Here is a 19,708-nt window from a genome sequence, read left to right as displayed (position 1 = left end):
TAGGCTAATCAGATACCGGAAGCAGTAATATAACTTTTATGTGAAGTTGTTTCTTCTTCCAAAGAAAGGAACAAGTAGAGAATGCTACGCTACACGATATGTAGTATAAATATAATGCACGGGGGCTGCAATTGTATTTTTCCTTGAGTATAGCGAAATGGCTGCTATTTTATTAATTTATCATCTCCTTAAATAGCAAATAATAGTCTATGCTTACCATTTAGAGAAGTGGCTATAAAAAAAATTGTATTGGAAATGTGTTATATGTACCTTAAGAAAAATTGAAGGTCGGCTTTTGAAGCATGAAATAGCAAAATTTGCAAATATGGGATAATATATTGAAGGAGGTTTACATCTCATAATTCTAGTTTTAAAAAAATCACGGAAGAAGCTAAAAATAAATCTATATATATAAAAGAGAACGCACAAATCCTTTGTGAACTCATCACGCTAATACGGCTGAACCAATTTCTTTCATTTTTGGGGGGTTATTAGGATTTGGACCCTAGATGGTTTTTATCATATCACTTTAATTTTTAATTACCAGTGTCTTGAGATAATTGACCATTCAAGTGTCCATACGTACAAATCCTTTGTTATTAGTTCATCATAGGTAAAAATAAACGTATTTATATGCAACCCGCATGACCATGTGACTCGGCGGGTTAACATAAATGACAGGCGCTATAATTTTAACATTTACTGCAATTTGAAAGCGAAAAAGTAAAAATTATCTAAGTAACAAAGTTTATTGCGTTCCGGGGTGACCGCAGCGAAGCGGGGCGGGTTAACATAAATGACAGGCGATATAATGTTAACATTTACTGCAATCTTCTATGGTTTTTATCATATCACTTGAAAGCGAAAAAGTAAAAATTATCTAAGTAACAAAGTTTATTGCGTTCCGGGGTGACCGCAGCGAAGCGGGGTGAACGCTGCTAGTGCTTGTATAAATAACTTCTAACATAATTTCCCTTATTTACCGAACACACTATTTCAGTTAAGAGTAATTTCGCATGGGAATGAATTTTATGCTCTTTTCAGTTTAATACGTATGTTATTTTTATTTTCGAGTGTCGCACAGTGGTCCCAATTCCCTAAAACTTGGCCAAAATTCTACAACGTAATTTAGTCTTTCTAAAAACTCAGTGCTTAGCGCTTTTGAGATTACTGATGTTGAATTTAATGTTATTTTCTATCTTTGAAAGGACTAAAAACAGAAACAGAATGACGGATTTAATATGGCGTACTTATAATGAAAACTAATTTGATTTCAATAAAAATGTGAAATGAGGGCGGGGTGTTCGTAGTTGCTGATTTCGAGTTTCATATTATCTTTTGAAAATATACGATAGCGGGTCCAACGAAAATGCGACTTTATAATGAAAATACTTTGTTTCCATTTTTTTTTAGGTCGCTGAATTTGACTTTAGCAACATTAAGGAGAAAATAAAATGTAGTAATGCACTTATTGACTGTTTTTGTTCATTTTCGTTGAGTTGAGTTTAACATCCCGTTCAGCAGCGAGGCTATATGAGACTTGGAAATACTGATTAACGTGGCATCCGAACCCGCCGGGAATCGAACCCGGGTCTCCCACGTCAAAGACATATACGCTAACCGCTTAGTCGCAAAGGAGCTCTTTGTTCATTTTCGTCAAGCAAACAGAAAAAATATGCAATGCACGCCTAAAATCAAATTTATGTATCGACGCAGAAAAAATGAATAAAGCAAACTTTGGCAAGTGGGAGCAGCTGCTTTTTTACTTTCTATAAATGAAGAACGATTTTAAAAAGTCAGGAAGAATTATTTGGACAAAAACAACGTCTTTGACGTACGTAAAAATGTAGGTTATATGCGTAAATCCTATAGTTTTGAACTTAACGTACGACTATAGGTAACATCCAGCAGCAAATATATAACTGAAAACGTATATTTTATAATTCTTTCCGTATAAGTGTTCCATCTATGCGTACGTTCCGTATCAAACAAAGAAATGTATATAGACGGTCAGGATCTCACATACAGATGGACGTATATAACGTATAACTGACGTATGTAATATATACGGAAGAATGTTGGATGTCAGACTTCCTGCAGCGGAATGATGTAACATCTAAGCGAGAAAAATTCAGTACATATGTAGCATATGGATAACGCGTATGTTCCGAACAGATTTCTGTAGTAAACTTGTGGATACCGTATATTTGTACAATATACCACTGTTCGAATAACGGATTTTTCTGTGTCAGATTGGGATCTTGTGGGACTCTCGGCTTCTGCATGTTTAATGTTCAACGATTTGAACTGAAAAAGATTAAAAGTGATATTGTAAATACTTCAATGATTTAATAACAATCAGATTCTATTGTATTTTATTTAGGTAGTTAAAATTTACGTACTTTCAGTAGCTGACTACATTTGATGAAAATTAGAATATAGACACAAGGAAATAGAGCGCAATTGAAAGCTGCGTTTACTTGCATTCTGTGCGAGATACGATGCGACTAGTTCGATGTTACAATTGAAATACATTTTTGAGAGCCAGGTATGTGCATCTAGCCTTCAAAACGATAGTTTTTAACTATAAAGATTGCTTAGGGCAATGTGACTATTTAGGGTCTTAAAAGTCTCCAAATCGAAACCTCAATTTAGTGTTTGGACTATACGCTCTTAGAAACTGAGACCACTATGCGACGGAAGGAAATCATGGAAAATCAGCTTTGTCCAAGGGCACCCATCAGGGGGGGCAAGGTGGGGCGCTCGCCTCCACCTAGAGGAAATTGTACTTCGGAATATCGAAAATCCGATAGAATTTTTAGAATAGTTACATCAAAATTTGAAACTATATTTGAAATGTCGCTTATACTTGCCCCCCTTGGAAACCACAACATGGGCGCCCTTGGGTTTGTCTACTGAAAAAGTCATTTTCTATGCCTCTCGACATATTAGCATATCAGATGACCTCCACGTACGGTACACATTTCTACCTCTAAAACTTCTTGTTTTATTAGCCTTTAAAATATCGAAGGTCATATTGGGTCACCTTGTATAATTAATATTACTGCCACAAAAAAAAAAAAAAAAAAAAAGCAGAATAGAACAGTGTGTTTACTGGGTAAGTTCCTTTGTAAATAAGTATAAGACATGTCAATAAGCTTAAATGAATTTTCAAAAAGAAAAAAAAAAGTCACTAAGTATCATTCCGGACAAAAGCTGCTTCACTGGTATTCTGTATTTAACAATATTTCCCAGTTACGTGTAAATTACATTTAGCTATTATCTAATAAACGATGTGAAAATTCTGAAAATTGTTATATAATAGATGTTTGGCAATTTTGAAGTAAACGTGTCTAAACACGAGTTTTCTCAAAACTAATTGCTTATCTTTATGAGTAGTCGACATTAAGGTTTATTTTTAGGAAAGTAGGAAAAATACAGAGAAATCTAGGAGGTTCAAAATTATTTGTGTCTCTATGTGTTAATCACGTTAAATAGCATAGAAGCGAGGACGCCCATGTTGTTGTTTCCAAGGGGGGCAAATATAAGCGACTTTTCAAAATAGTTTCAAATTTTGCTGTAACTAATGTAAAAATTCTATTGGATTTTCGATATTCTGAAGTACAATTTCCTCTAGGGGGGCAAGCGCCCCACCTTACCCCCCCCCCCTGATGGGCACCCTTGCATAGAAGCTTTTTTAAATAGTAGATACGTGAATTGCATTATTATAGATTTCAGTTTTGACCCTAACTTGTGTGTTTATTTTCTTAACAGTATTAAATACCTGCACACTTTTGTTTTTCAGCCCATTGATACACATAGAGAATTATTTCTCTTGTTTTTTGTAATGAAGTGAAATTTTAATGACGCGATTTTTATTAATTTCTTCTTTTATTAATTTAAATGTCCATTACTTCGTGAAAATGAAATTTTATTATATATAATTTTAATATTTAATAATCATATTTAGTTTACGTAATGGTAGAAAAATATGAAAAAACACAGACCTATAATATATAACATATAATACGAAACAGTGATAGTCAGGTTTCTGATTCTCAACTTATTTGCCGACACTGCACATGTCTTTCTAACTCATGTATGTACATTTTCTCATCAAACCCGAAAATCCTATCAAGAGCAGTGGTTCTCAAACTTATTGTTACCGCGACCCACATTAAATAATAAAATGTATTTTGTGGCCCACCTACTTTTATTCAAATACACATGGACGTTCTACGTAATTGGGGGTGTATTTCAAACTAATTAAATTTTGTAAATTATATCTCTAATTTTTTACTTCCTAGACTAAAAAAAATAAAAATTCACATGATATACAAAAAGTAATTGGAAAGCAAAATATCTGTACAACTATTCATAATGAGTCGCATGCGATGCATGTGCTCGTTTTCGATGTTTATTAATAACTGTATTGATATCCACGCTGACGAATTAGGCTACTATCAGGCGCAAGGAATTTGACACTTGAAGTCGATTTCTGTATTTAGTCTTGATCGCTGCGATCGCTGTTGCTTACGTTTTTTCTATGTCTTTAAGGAAGTAACCAGGGCTATGAGTTACCACTTACTGTATTGTTCACCTCATTAACAAACGCTTCCAATTTTCATTTTCTGAATAGTACTTCACAACCTCAAAATAAAATTTCCATAATGAGAAGGAAAAGCTTCCAGCAACCCACCGAAAAAAAAAAAAACGACCCGCGACCCACCGATGGGTCGCGACCCACACTTTGAGAAACGCTGCAGAGAATTCTTCCAACTTTTGTTGGGCAAAAATGAAACATTCTTTTGGTTTTTCAAACATTTTTCTTCAGCTTTTTACGCTGTCTAGGATTAGTCCAGTTGATTGTGTGGGAAAAGCCCACTGGAGAGAAAGAAAAGTTGTGGAGATAATCGAATCTACTTGTAGATGATTTTGAATGATATTCTTTCCAGCTATTTTTCTCGAAAGTGAGAATTTTTCAGGACCTATTTGTTTTCTATTTGAGATTTTCTTTTTATGTTTTTTAAGGGGTCTATTTCATTAAGAACTTAGCTTAGCATGATGTTACTGATCCAGCTGAATGCATAAATATATCCTAAATATATATATATTTGTAATATCCTACGTGGTATTGTATACAAACAATATTCTACGCTTGTGTTTACAAACACAACCACCTGGGTTTACGTCTGGGTTTTACGTACCACGTGGATTTACTGCAACCAAACAGACGATACTTTTGGCTCCTCCTACGAAGCACAGGATGACATCGGAGCAACAGCGCCACCGCCAATAGAACGCCAATATAATGGGGCACAGCCGGCAGTTCTTTCCAATTCTCTGGTGTCCCTTCTACTGTTTGGCACGGAACATTAGGAGTAACCTAACCCCAAGTCTCTAGTCTGACACGGGACTCCTGGCTATTCCTTTCCTCCTGGCTTAGCCTGCTACGGGGCTCTGGGAATCCTACCTCAGTTGCTTAGCCTGCTACGGAGCTCTGTGACTACTAACCTCCTCACTGCTTGCCACGGAGGATTGGGGATTCCTTCGCCACTCTGCTTAGCCTGCCACGGGGCTCTGTTTGGGAATCCTACCTCAGCTGCTTAGCCTGCTACGGGGCTCTGTGACTACTAACCTCCTCAGTCCTTGCCACGAAGGATTGGGGATTCCTTCGCCACTCTGCTTAGCCTGCCACGGGGCTCTGTTTGGGAATCCTACCTCAGCTGCTTAGCCTGCTACGGGGCTCTGTGACTACTAACCTCCTCAGTCCTTGCCACGAAGGATTGGGGATTCCTTCGCCACTCTGCTTAGCCTGCCACGGGGCTCAGGAGAGATCCTGTCCACAGCCTCATGGTCAAAAACTACCTAATTTCTAACCCAATGAAATTACAAGAGAATAACATTGTAGTATTAATGTATTATCAAGTTACTAAAAGGTGGCGTCTGACAGATAGCTGCACATGTTCTAAACAAAACGAGAGGGAGGATTATTCGCCAATCACAGCACTATTCTTTCATGCTGTTGCTAGGCAACGAAGCTCATTGACCGCGCTGTTGCCGGTAATTAAAAGGACTTGTTAAACGTCTTAAGCTTGTCGCTGGATATGCTGTCTCTGTTGCGCAGCTTCTGGTAACAGTGTCTCCAATATTCCACGTGCTCTACCCAACTATCAGAAGCCACCTTTCCTTATCATTAGTGTAAATACTGTTATATAGTGAGTTTTATAATAAAAAAACTCCGGTAGTGGGAGTCGATTCTGGACCTCATTTATTTACCTTGCTCTACCTACAATCTATGTGGAACAGAATTTTACATAGTGAAGGCGCCGGGTAACGATCTGTACTGAAAAAAAAAAGAACTTGGGCTGTTTTTTCTAAACTATTTTTCTAGTGTTTTGTACCTAGATATAAGATATACCTAAATTATCACTTGCTATGGTAAATTGAATCTTGAATGAACCATAAGAAAAGTATAAATTGCTTAATATAGTTTCTCCCTACAAGTAAATATTGCTTTTCAAGATATTATGTTTCAAGGTTCCTTCTTCCAACTAGCAGCAGCAAGGAGCTGAATCTGCACAGTTAATGAATAGAGGTTTTTACAGAGTAAGTACTGTATTCATTGTAATTCGGATTAGTTGTATTATATCTATTCTGTCTCAGTTAGTAAGTCTAGTGATAATATCGGGAGAAGTAAGATGCTTTATCGACCAATAAAATTTACCAGGATCTTGACGATAGGTTGTTCTTTTTTGATACAAGAAAGAATCAATTTTTGTCTGTGTGAAAGGAAACAAGTTATGGTAAAATAATTTTATATTCGTAGGCTGACTGTTTTGTTCTGAATTCTTTTCACGAATGTGTACTATATAAATTATGCAAAACTACGCTTGAGTGCGAAATTGACATTAAGTTTAACTTATGATTTATTTTGGTGAATTTTCTCAATAAGATATTTTATATTGGTAAGAAGTTGAGTTGTTATATTGCTATTTATTTACGTGAGATGAATCCTAATTAGGAGATACTATGATTTGTTTAATTTAGAGTATCTTTCTGTTGACATACATCGTATTGAGCATAAATGAATATATTAATATTATGATCAGCCATGAACAACTAATAACTTTGCAAATTTGGAACCTAACACTTACACAGTCAGTCTTTCACATGTAAGGACATTTCTTTTATAAGAGTCCAAAATTGACATATTTATTTATCTTAATGTTTAATACCCTGGAATTATAGTAGATGGTAATTCATAGAAAGAAAGGGAGATGAGATAAGACATTAGGCAATTAGCTGGTTGTCGCCTGGTTTGAAGGTGAATGCAATGGAGATGTGCGGCGATGCATGAGGCAAAGAGGTTTATTTTGGGACAAAGAACATCAAGGTCAAGGTGGTCATCCTCTTATTGGAAAGTCCTTTTACAGAATGTTCCGCGCTGGTGCCTGTGAATTGTTTTTCTTTTTTATCTCTTCAATGGATGACGCAGCCCAGAGGAATCCTTTTGTAACAGAGAAAAAAAAATGATGATGATGATGATTCTGCGTTCCGGTAAGCTGCAATTTCTTTGGCTGTCTGATATTCTTGTACAAGTTATGTTGCCAACACCGTCTAAACTTTCTGAAAGATAAGTAAACTCCAAAATGTTCATACTCGCGCCGTCCCATAAATAAAAGTTTCTATTTTATGACCCTTCAAGTTGATTATAATAATACAAGTTTTATAAATACCGTATTTAAATTATTAATCAAATATACTTTCTCGCACACTTGTCTTATTCGCATATTCCAATAGATGAATATTCGAATGGTTTCTTTCTTAAATAATCAAACAAATTGAGATTCAGACAGCGCAGCATGTGATACTTCATAACTTACCACTTTCATTCGCTTTTATTTTGGCCATATGTTAAGTCAAAATAGAGTCTTTCTTTATCCATTTGTTTATTCAAACAAGAATGTCAGTTTGAGTTTTCGTTTTGGATTTCTTCTGGTTTTAATGGGAGATTTTTTTGTAGTATTTTTCTTCTGTTTATGTCTTAAATGTTTGTAGCAGATAAAATATTGTGATCGCAAATCATATTACAGAGATTGTATGTTAGTGTTTAAAATATTTAACAGATATGATAAGAATTGCATCTATTTTAAGTGATTTTGCAGTTTGTGACGAAAGAGGACATCGTATTGTATGTACAGTTTGTATAGGACATACTATATGTTAGTTTCCGTTTTCATGACAGTATAGTGTGATGCAGAGTAATTTACTGTTATATGTACGGGTATACACACGCCAAGAGATGATGCTGTTATAACAACTGATTTTGTTTGTCACTGTTAGCGTGTTATTTCAACACCATGGCTATCGTCCTTGTAGGCTGTCAGATGTATCTAGTAACTGGCAGTGAGAATGTGTATTACTTGTTATTTTTTTTTTTTTTTACTATGAACAAAGCTTTACGCGTTATATTTAACATGTATACTAAGTAACGAACAACGTATTATACGTTTTTCATTTAATCCTTCAATAAAGTAGTTTTGTGAGCATGTTAATTTTCTGACTATATTTACTTTACTGGAAGTCCTGCCATATGTTGTTCCTATGACCATTAGTGACAAATTCCCATTATCAGTTACCCTAGGAAGGCTATGGCCTTGGTGTTGAAATAACAAGGTAACAGTAATAAGATTATTATTTTTTTTTATGGTTTAACCCTTATAAGCTGCATAATTAGAACATTAATTCACCTCAGATGCCAAATAATTTACAGTTCTGAGTAAAGAAGAAATGCTTTCATTAAAGAGTAATGGCAAGATTTAGAAGAACTGTATCTTAGGTTACCGGCTGTTGCCGCTTCCTGCGCTCATAGACGTTCGGTTCCAGTGCTAAAAGGGTTCATTTGGACGTGGCCTATAGCTTAATGTGGGATCCGAACTACACGAAGTCATTGTTAATGCATGTTTCAAAAGATACATCAAATCGTTAAACTTCTCTCCAGTAGATAATTTAATATAATCATAAATTATTCCCGTGTACCCTATCAGCTGACACGAATTTAGTTGGATTTTAACTTCTCCATTAAAGAAAAGAATATTCTCTTGAAATAGCAGAGCAATATAATAAGAGAGATCAGAAGCGGATACTGCTAATATGGATTAAGAACTTCGATTTAACTGGACCCTTAAACACCTTTTATTATGTATATCGGTTTGTGGAGGTTTTTTCTCTTCGAAGAAATTGGGACAATAGTTCAGTATGAACGACAGACATTTTAACAGAGCTGTACCGATGGAAACTTCGTGGCTATATATTAAAGTTGTAATGTTTATATTAATAAACGAAAACTACATAAGGAAATTATTTTTTATATAATAAATTTTAAATTTAATATACCGTTGAAGCGTTATCTGTTCAGGTGCATTAACGTTCTTGTTCAGGTTTAGCATTCGTATTCAACACCGAGGCTATATGAGACATGAACCTACAGTTTGAAAGTCGAGTCTAAACCACCGTGATGATTTCAAATTTTAATGCTTTCCCATCGGGAATCAAACCAGGTAGCATATAACTAATTATAATTATTATTATTATTATTATTATTATTATTATTATTATTATTATTATTATTATTATTATTATTGTTGTTATTATTATTATTATTATTATTATTATTATTATTATTATTATTATTATTATTATTATTATTATTATTATTATTTTGCAAAACAAACTTGATTGACCTGAGATATATGATTAAAAGCGTTTATGGAATGTTAAATGGAAGATCTTAATCCACACTAGCTGTGTGCATTCCTGTTTCCTCTTAATATTGAAATTTATCCATCTAATGCGAAGGTTTCGACTTACGGTTGATAAGGGACATGTACGAGGGAGCAGAGACACAAGTGAAGAATAGTGTGGGTATGTTGATCTCTGTGGATGTTGGTCTGTATCAGGGATCAGCTCCCAGCCCATATTTGTTCAATTTGGTAATGGATGTGTTGATGACGGAAATAAAAAGTAGAGCACCGTGGAATATGATGTTATATACGAAACATTCAAAGATAAGGCAGAGAAGAAACTAGGGAATGGAGAAATACGTTAGAAGAGAAAGGGATGAGGGTAAGTAGAACAAAGACAGAATATATCGCTACAAGAGGAGGGCCTACAAGCAGAGAGTTTTGGAAATTTAAGCATCTCGAATCGTACCTCGACCAGAATAAAGGATTACACACCTAGGTACAGAAGCTCAACACAGAATACAATCTGGCTGGCTAAACTAAACTGGAGAAAGATGAGCGGAGTGCTGTGTGATAAGAATGTAGGTCATAGGTTTAAAGTCCGTATATGTGAAACGGTAAGAAGACCAGCAATCATGTACAGGAGTGAAATCTGGATAATAACAATGGTTCAGGAAAAGAAGATAGAAGTGGCGGAAATGAGAATATTAAGGTGGATGAGGAAGGCTAGAGTAAGGAACAGTTATGTAAGAGGTACTGTGAAGGTGGCATCTTTAAATGAGAAGTTTCAAGAATGGAGGCTGAGATGACTTTGATGTGTAGAACGAAGAATTGACGACTATGTGGGAAAGAGAATTCGAAAGCTGGAAGTAACAGGAAAACGGAACAGGGGAAACCCCCAAGATGAGATAGGAGAACAGATGTGAGGGAGAATGTCTGGGATAGAGGAGACTGGAGGAAAAGAAAGACAGAAACGCCGACCACCCCACATAAGCATGGGAATAACCAAAGACAAATAATAATATTAACAAATAGTACCAAAGGTTATGAAGTTTCTGAGTGAATTTACCAAACGGGCAACACCCAAGGAAATGAAGTTTTTTTATTTATTTATTTATTGAAGCAGTTCGTAGAATACTTTCAAGGCAATTGCACAACCACAACTTTTATTTCCATATTTTGTGAAGTCAACCATAACAAACCAGTCACTGAAACAGTAGACCAAATCAAGCGATTCACAAACGAAGAAAAAAATGTGTTTGTATTAATCATTGGCCAAAAATAGACAGATGCCTATTTGTATTTCCTACTTATTATTCTAAACATCCTGTTTGTGCGCTTGCATTCGTACAGTTTCAATTAAAATGGATGCTGGGATATCCATCACTTAGCACTGACTCAGCGGTGATTGTGTTCTTTACAGTAGAAGTGCAGAAACATACCAATTACTGGATAATCAGGAGAATGACGTTCTTAATTTGAATAAGAATAGCAGTCATGTTCTTACAGCGTGGTGAAATAATATTAGTCAAGGAAAAGGATTTCACATGTCATTTGATTTGCAACTAAGGTTCGACTTATTTCTTTTATCGAATGAGTACAAACTAAGTTCCCAATGTCTGTTGGAAAGGAATATTTCCTTCACACCTGAATGGACAATTTTATCCTCATTATCTAAAGAGCTGTTTTCTTGCACTGTCTAAATTGGTGATTTTGTCTCTAATATCTAAAAGTGTATTACATTCCAGTTAGTGCATGGTTCAAAATTCTGTCCTGACGATATCCTTGAAAAAACTTAGATTTTTCTTTATTATCTAAAATTTTAGACTACTATCTTATCTGATTTTATCTAGGATCTAAATTGTCGATTTCCCCCCTCAAAATCTAAAGATTGGTTTCCTCCAATATCTAAAATGGTGATATTCCTGCAATATCTAAAATGACGATATTTTTCGAAATGTGACTTGTCCTAATACTTAAAAGGCGAAATCACCCAGTATCTGAAAGGACGGGACGGTATTTCTTTTTACAATCTGAAAGAACGATTTCGTCTACATCTAAAACTTGATTTCCTAGTAAACCTTTTCTAAGTATATTTTGAGGGCTGTTTTATTTTGCTCCAATTTGTGAAAGAAAATACTTTCTTACTATCTAAAGGGCGATTTCCCCCAAGGTATGAAAATTTTCCTGTCTCTAAACATACATTTTTCCTAATAAAATATATTAAAAGGCGATTTTTCTCTAATATATGGAGGAAGATATTTCCTCAATGTCTAAAAGAGCGATTCCCCATTACATAAATAAATGTTTTTCTTTACACATCTTTAGGGCAATTTTCCTCCAATACTTGAAAGATTTTCTTAAAAATTTAATATATAAATGGCAATTTCCTTTCTCCTAATGTATTAACACGGATTTTCCAACTTGTTAGAAGGCAATTTTCTTGCAATAAACGAATGAAAGAAAATAAATCTCAATATTAAAACACGTTTTTATTGTTTGTATGTACACGTGCTGGCAAGACAGTGAATAATATAAAAAGTGTAGAAAGTGAGCCAGATGGTATCTACAAAACACTATTATATTAACCAATACTTGTTTTCAAGACCTTTCTTATAGTTGGGTGCCTAGTAATTACCAGAGATGGCGTGGGTCGATGAAAAGTTGACTCACGATCTACTGATCCACCTCCCATCGTAACCACGACCCACCGTAACCCACTTCGACCCGCCACCCACCATGACCCAATCTGACCACTCCGACCCACCATGACCCAATCTGACCCACCACCCAAAAATCCATCATCATCAACTCTGACCCATGATCCACGTCATCCTTTCAACTGAATGAAGAGTTTACATTTGTAATGAAATATGGCTGTGAAATTATCACTAATCGGAGTTTGAATTTCTACCAATTGCTCAAGCACTGATCTGTTACAATACTGATGGACCTTATCTTTACGATATAAAATGGTAAATTGTTTGTCATACCATGAATTTCAATTTAATTATCATACATAATTATTTCCTTGTTAAATTATAGGTACTTTTCAGTGAAAAATAGGATGAAATTGAAAGTCTGAAATCAAGGTAAAGTAGGCCAACGTAGAGGGGAAAAAGTGTAAAATTTTCCATATAATTAAGCATAAAAACTTAAAATTTCCATGTAATTAAGCTTACAGTACAAATTTTATGTCAATTTTTCCTACAATTTTATGGTTTGCCTTGTGTTCTGAACGTTCCATACAATAAACACAAGTTTCAGCAATTATTATAGTAGAAAGCAATGGATATAAAATGCAAAGGATCGTAGTTTTTGTTTCTCAATTAATAATTGTTTCTCAATTTATTCCTCAACCAATATAGATCATTTTCGATTATTTTTACATACTATCAATCAACTACCAATTTCCCATATATAGAAAGAGCCTCCTTCCCCCATTACAAGAGAATTTTAAAAAAATGTTAGGACACGTGCTATTTATTTTTTAATAAAGAGTTAATATTCTGAATTTCAGCTTCCTAAGTTGAACGGCTCCTGAGATATTCAATTTTTCGAAAAAAAAAAATCGGACCCTCACTCCCCCCTTAGGTTATGTATTATAATGAAAGCGATATGATAACATCCCAGTTAGGATTGAGGCCTAACTATATATCAAACGTCATTTCAGTTGGTTTTGCCATTTGGCCGTGATCTTCACCCACACATAGTTACATTCAATTTTTTATATAATAATTCATACATTACCAAATGTATGAATTCATTTTTGATTCAGAAAACGCTCAGGCTGTGTCTCGAAAGCCAAGTTCTATTGCTATTATTATAATTACAAGTACCAATATCGAAAAGTGGTTGAAATTCTTTTTATTTATTTATTTATTTATTTATTTATAAAGGTAACCAAGAAAGTTCTGTCACTTTTTGTGGAGGTCTGTAATCAATTGGCTCTTACACCGTGAGTTGAATGCGAACGGAGATAAGGCGAAGGTTAGTTGTTGGAGTGAGTATATCCAACATACTACCTGGTTGTGGCAGTTCAGTTACACCATGAACTTGCGTAAGGACAGAGTGAACATGGAACCTCCACAGAGTGTCATAAGGACGTGTATGCTGTACGAGTTCAAACTGAGGTCAAACGCCAGTACAGCGGGGCGGAAGATATACCAGGCCTTTGGTGAGGGCGTCGTAACAGCGCGGACAGTGTAGCGGTGGTTTAACAAATTTAAAGATGGAGACGAAACACTCGAAGACGCACAACGTGCCGGAAGACCAACACATGTACAACATAAAGATCTTGAATCTAGCAATTGAGGCGAACAATGGCCAAACATGTGAGAAATTGGGTGGGACTACAATTCAGTGTGAGTGGAGAAACCATTCGGCAGCACTTCTATCAACTTGGGAAGCACTACAAGTTGGGTCGATGGGTCCCACATGATTTGACTCCGAGCCAGAAGGCAATGCGAGCAGACACCTGTGTTTCTTTGCTATTTAGTTTGAGGAAGGAGCCATTTTTGGACAGGGTGTTGACATGTGATGAGAAGTGAGTCCTGTACGAAGCTCCACGCCGCCGTCATCATTGGTTAGCATGCCATGAACCATTTCCGAAACAGCTGTAACCAGCACTGCACCAGAAAAAGGTCCTCCTGTGTGTTTGATGGACTGCTCGCGGTAACGTGCATCGGGAGCAGCTACCAGCTGATGACAGCATCAATGCAACTATGTACTGTCAGCAGTTGAGCCGTGTTCAAGAAAAATTCAAAACAAAAATCCAGCACTTCTGAATCGCAAAGGAACGTCCTGTTACGGGAAAACACTAAGCCCCATGTGGCTAGGATGACCTGGGACACCATTCTACGCCTTGAATGGGAAACACTATTGCATCAGCCATACTCCTCGGACATTGCACCGTCCGATTATCACCTGTTTCATTCCTTGGACAATCACCTTAGAGAACGCGAGTTGAAATCGCTAGTAGAGGGACAAAATGCACTTGATACCTTCTTCGCTTCACGGTCCACCAAGTTCTACCGCGATGAATTCCATGGCCTTCTAGAAAGTGGCAGAAGTTCGTCGATGGTGATGGGGACTATTTTTGATATTCCAGGTACATCTTAGGTGACATCGATGTTCGAAGGTGATGGGTGAAAAAGCGACAGAACTTTCTTGGTTACCTTTATAGATATACTCATCTCAGGTAATAAATTGAAACAACTGAAAAATGAAGAAATGTAGGCCTTGAAAATAAAACGTAGACAAATTCAGCAGTGTTTCGAAGTTGTCTACAATGCAGTGAGCAGAGTGGGTCGGTGGGTCAGAGTGGGTCACGGTGAGTGGTGGATCGTAGTGGTCACTCCTATTAATGCACGACCCACGACCCACTGATCCACTCCATCTCTGGTAATTATCACGTCATGAACTGCGCGCCCCAATTTTTGGTTTATATGAAAAGGTTTTTAAACGGTTACTAGTTTATTTAATAGCAATTTATTAATATTGCCTGGCTAACTTTCTAGTTTTTTTTTCATAGTGTTGAGCGCCTTTAAATTATTCACTAAATTAAAAAAAAAGTTGGGATAAGCTTAGCGGAAATCCATAATGTCAGTTTTACGTTCTCATAGTCCAATACTCCTCAGGAATATTTCGTTAATCTTTCTTGTAATTATTATTATTATTATTATTATTATTATTATTATTATTATTATTATTATTATTATTATTATTATTATCTGCTTTTCTTCTTAAAGATTTCTTTCGCTGTTCTCAAGGATGGAAATAAAGAGGACAAGTAGAAACTGAATAAAGAAATGAAGAAGAAGGAAATGATTAGAATCAGACCTGATCACAATTGTCTCCTTAGTTCTAGATTTCCATTTCCATCCTTGGCTATTCCTTCCTAACTTATTACCAGATATAAAGCATTCAAAATGAAGGTTAGTGAATTTAAATATTCTTGTTTTTTCTTGTAGGTTGTGTGTTGTATCTCTATGAAGAAGTGGTTCATAATCAACAAGTAGACGATAAAGATATTAAGGTAAGTTAATTTATTTTCTCAACTCTGTCTCTTCTTGTATGACAGCTTAAACATGAAGTAAATACGAAATCTTACGAAAGGACTAATTATATGTTAATAATTATTATAAAAATTTCTATAACAGTTTCGACAATGCGTTATCTCATAATTCGTGATAAATTGCCAACATTAACTTAATATTATTAATATTTACGTGGCAGTTTTTCGGTTATAGATTGCGTTATTTATTCTGACGGTGAGTTATAAATAGATCCAAACCCAGTCTGAGCAACATATAAGCCTTAATTTCAGTGAGAATTGAATACATATTTGTCATAAAGCTGAAGGAGACCGTGGACGTAATTAGTGCTACATTTTTCGTATTTCATATGATTCATCTTAAGATGAGTTAAAGATTCTACTAACAGCAACAGATGGCAGCACTTACGTAGTTTGTAGGATGCGGCAGTATTCCTAGTAATTGAATCAATTTTAAGAGATGAAATATTGAAAGTTCATCCAAAAGCAAATTGAATAAGTAAGTAAACGATAATCCGTACATTTTTAATGATTTTGGTTTATTCATTGTACACAGAACTTAATTTTAATATTCAGAATTATGCTCTTAATAATAAAAAAAATCTCTTACCAATTAAAGAAACAAATATCTTAAGAGTGCATAGATTATTCTTTAATTATTGATTCAGTTCGTTGTTGAACAAAACTTGGATGCTTCATCTCTTGAAATGGATCCAGTTATTGTTACAAAATATATTGGAAAGATATGGGACACGTGCTGTCATTAGTTGCTGAATGTATAGTTTACACTAACAAATCACAAGGATAAATATTACGTTACCTACAGAACTCATTCAAATCTTAACCAAACTTGGCATAGAAGTAGATCTTGACTTGCTTACTATAGTGATTGCACGGAGTAATGAAGCTTGACCTTGATCTACCTAATAGATCCAATAGAACGTAAGAGTGTGTCCCAATCATCAACCTCCATTCATGAAATGTTGCCAGTGTTGTCTCTCGCGTTATAAGGAGAACATTTCCTGATGATTGTTCGTTACCGTTTAATTCAAATAATTAATTGTTAGTTTTTCCTTTTGTTTTTCACTTGTTCGCCATGTCTTCTAGTTTGGCAACATTGTAGATGCACTTTTGGTGTTTCACATTTTCTCAAGTGTGTGTTCGGAAGGCAACTCCACGAATCATGCCGAAGTCTTCCGATACATCACACGTGAGACAAAGCAGTTCTAGATTGGTGTACAGCTCAGGCCTCACGAGTCCTTGCCATCACTATATGCATGGGAAATACTTATGTGTATACATATTTGATTTCTGAATTATGGGCCATGAAAGTTAGGGTTTTGTCTTAGTCTAATTTTCGCAAAACAATTCATTATTGGTAGGAGAAAGCAATTGAACAAACTTATTCAACGTTAACTTGTTAAACGTTAAGTAATTGCACCGCGTATTTATAATAAAAAAATTGCTAAAATCAATGAATTTTTTTTTTCAGAATCGGGAAATGCATCATTAATATCTAATTACTTTTTGTCTAGAATAAACTTTGTGGGTATCATTACGTTTTTGTAATAGTTCATATGTGAAGCATACAGCTACGGCCACATATTGAAAACGTGTACGGTCAATGAATAGTGAAAAGGAGTTAGTGTACTTTAATGATATATAAGAGAGGAAAGAAATGGAAGGGGTACGTAGCCAGAAAAAAAAAAAAAGAATTAGAGTTATTAGAAGAAATTGGACTACAAGGAGAGAAACGCAATTGATTTGAAGGATATCTGAACAGCATGAAGTAAAATAAAGTAGAATACAGATAAGAATGGAAAATCTGAAAAATGAAAGGAACATCAATTTATAGAAAATAAGTAAGAAATTAGAATCATAAACTAAAAAGAAAGAAAAAGAGAAACATATTTATTAGTAGTAAGGATAAGAGAATAGAATTAAAATCTAGTTATATGAAAGCGAAAAGATATAGTATGGTAAGAAATGAAAATATTTAGTAAACAGAAAATAAGGAAAAGCCAAAAAAAATGATAAAACGAAAATTAACAAGTAATTAGTAGTAGCAGTAGTAGCTGATAAAACAGTCGATTTTTCTTTTTAAAAAAAAGTAAAAGCAGAAAATACATTGAGAAATATATAATTAATTGTAAATATTGTGTCATCCCTGGTATCTGGTAGGTTATTTGCCACTAATTTCTAATCTTCCATACACCACAATATTTCGGTTGTACAGTGCGTTCGAAAAGTCGCTCCACAGTTGTTGAAGTATTTATTATAAGAAAAGATTGAAACATACACTTTTTTCCTTATGTATGTATTATCTGACGTTATGCAAATATCCGACAAAGACGGGAAGTAAGATCATGGGCATCTCTGGCATGTTAAAATTGGGAGGGGGGACGACGACAAATACTAGTAGACCCCAACTAAAGTTACGTCAAAATTATAGGGCTATGTAAATTGGAATCTACTTTACTAACGGGATCCCTTCTGTTTTACCCTTACCAACACAAATTTTCTTTTATCACTGCTAGACTATCTCCCCCTCTCCAAAAAGCAAAAATTTAGTTTATATATAATACGGTGCTTAGATAATTTCATCACCGTGATACTCCTACTAGTGAATTCCTACTTAGTGTTCATAAACACATTTGCAGCAGTCTCCCTTTATATTTCGATTTTTTAGCTAACACAATCTTAACTCTGAAAGAAGTCTTACGATGACACTCTTGATTTGATCGCAAATTTAGAATTTTTTATTTTCCTTCTTCTGTATTCTTAATAAACTCAAAAGGTATATTCTCTACCTTATCGTTCTTCATTTCGCTGTATGTTTTAGAACTTGTCCCATGAACCATCCTCGTTTACTTCATTTCCCGTTTTAATATCTAAAATATACAGTTCATTTTTGCAACTTCTCAATGTATTCTTTCTATCTTCCTCAAGTTGTAATTTGCTCATTTAAGCTCATTTCCATCTGTAGTTTTTATATTCCTCCCTAGCTCCCTTCTATTTAAATGAAATTTACCTTTATATACATTATTCAAATTTGAATATCCTTTTTAATTCCTCTTGTCACCTTTGCTTCTGTTGTATATTTCCTGTCTTTATTTAGATTTCCCTTCTTAATTTCCAGATCAACTTTCTATACATCCTTTTCTTCCCTTCTACAGTTTTTCTTCGTCATGGAACCCAATTGTTGCTGGATATGCGATGAAAACAGTGTGTGCCTGTAGCCGAGACTACTTTAACTAACCAAGAAGTGTAATTTTAAAATAATAATAATAATAATAATAATAATAATAATAATAATAATAATAATAATTTTCTTAGAAAGTGGCACACGCCAGGCGGACATTTCAATCACATCAATCTAATGTTTAACAACATACATAACTTTCATTTGTTCTGTCTATGTTTTTACTTCTTCCATATGGATCTAAATACTTTCAGCATTTATTCATTTATTTCGTACTCAAAATATTTGGGGATACACGTTCTCATTGTCCCCTCCGCCAGACACGCCCGTGAATAAGATAGACTTTAACTTTAATCTCAACAGAGACGTGTACTGCACAATAAAGATTATTCGCGTTACATTGTAAACAATTGTTGTGTTCAAAGGTCGGTCAGAGTTCTGTTGAGTATCGTGTTATACAGTGTGTGTTACAACGTTAAAACTGGAGCAACGTTTGCTTCTTGTTTTTAGTTTTCGTGCGTATTTCGTGCGAATGACAAGTATAGAGAACATGGAAAAACACTATTTATTAAAAAGTGGTTCAACAGTTTTTTTTTTTTTTTTTTTTTTTGTGATTAACACTATTAAAGTACCGAGGGATGACACCACATATAAAATATATAGAATTTATCGATCACCAATCTTCACTTCGAGTGTTCGCGATAA

General features: G+C 34.8%; 1 protein-coding gene across 1 annotated transcript in view; it reads left to right on the top strand.

Annotated features, from left to right (window-relative positions):
* LOC145673420 (peroxisomal leader peptide-processing protease) overlaps positions 1–19,708 on the top strand; it is a 645,832-nt gene that overhangs the window by 237,702 nt on the left and 388,422 nt on the right. Inside the window, exon 4 of the mRNA XM_081743110.1 lies at positions 15,719–15,783. The gene's annotated coding sequence lies outside the window, so the exon portion shown is untranslated. The remainder of the gene's footprint in view (positions 1–15,718; positions 15,784–19,708) is intronic.

Source organism: Thermobia domestica, chromosome 16 (genome assembly GCF_964235325.1).
Source record: "Thermobia domestica chromosome 16, izTheDome1.hap1.1, whole genome shotgun sequence".
Taxonomy (NCBI): domain Eukaryota; kingdom Metazoa; phylum Arthropoda; class Insecta; order Zygentoma; family Lepismatidae; genus Thermobia; species Thermobia domestica.
This window is presented reverse-complemented; position numbering and strand designations above follow the sequence as displayed.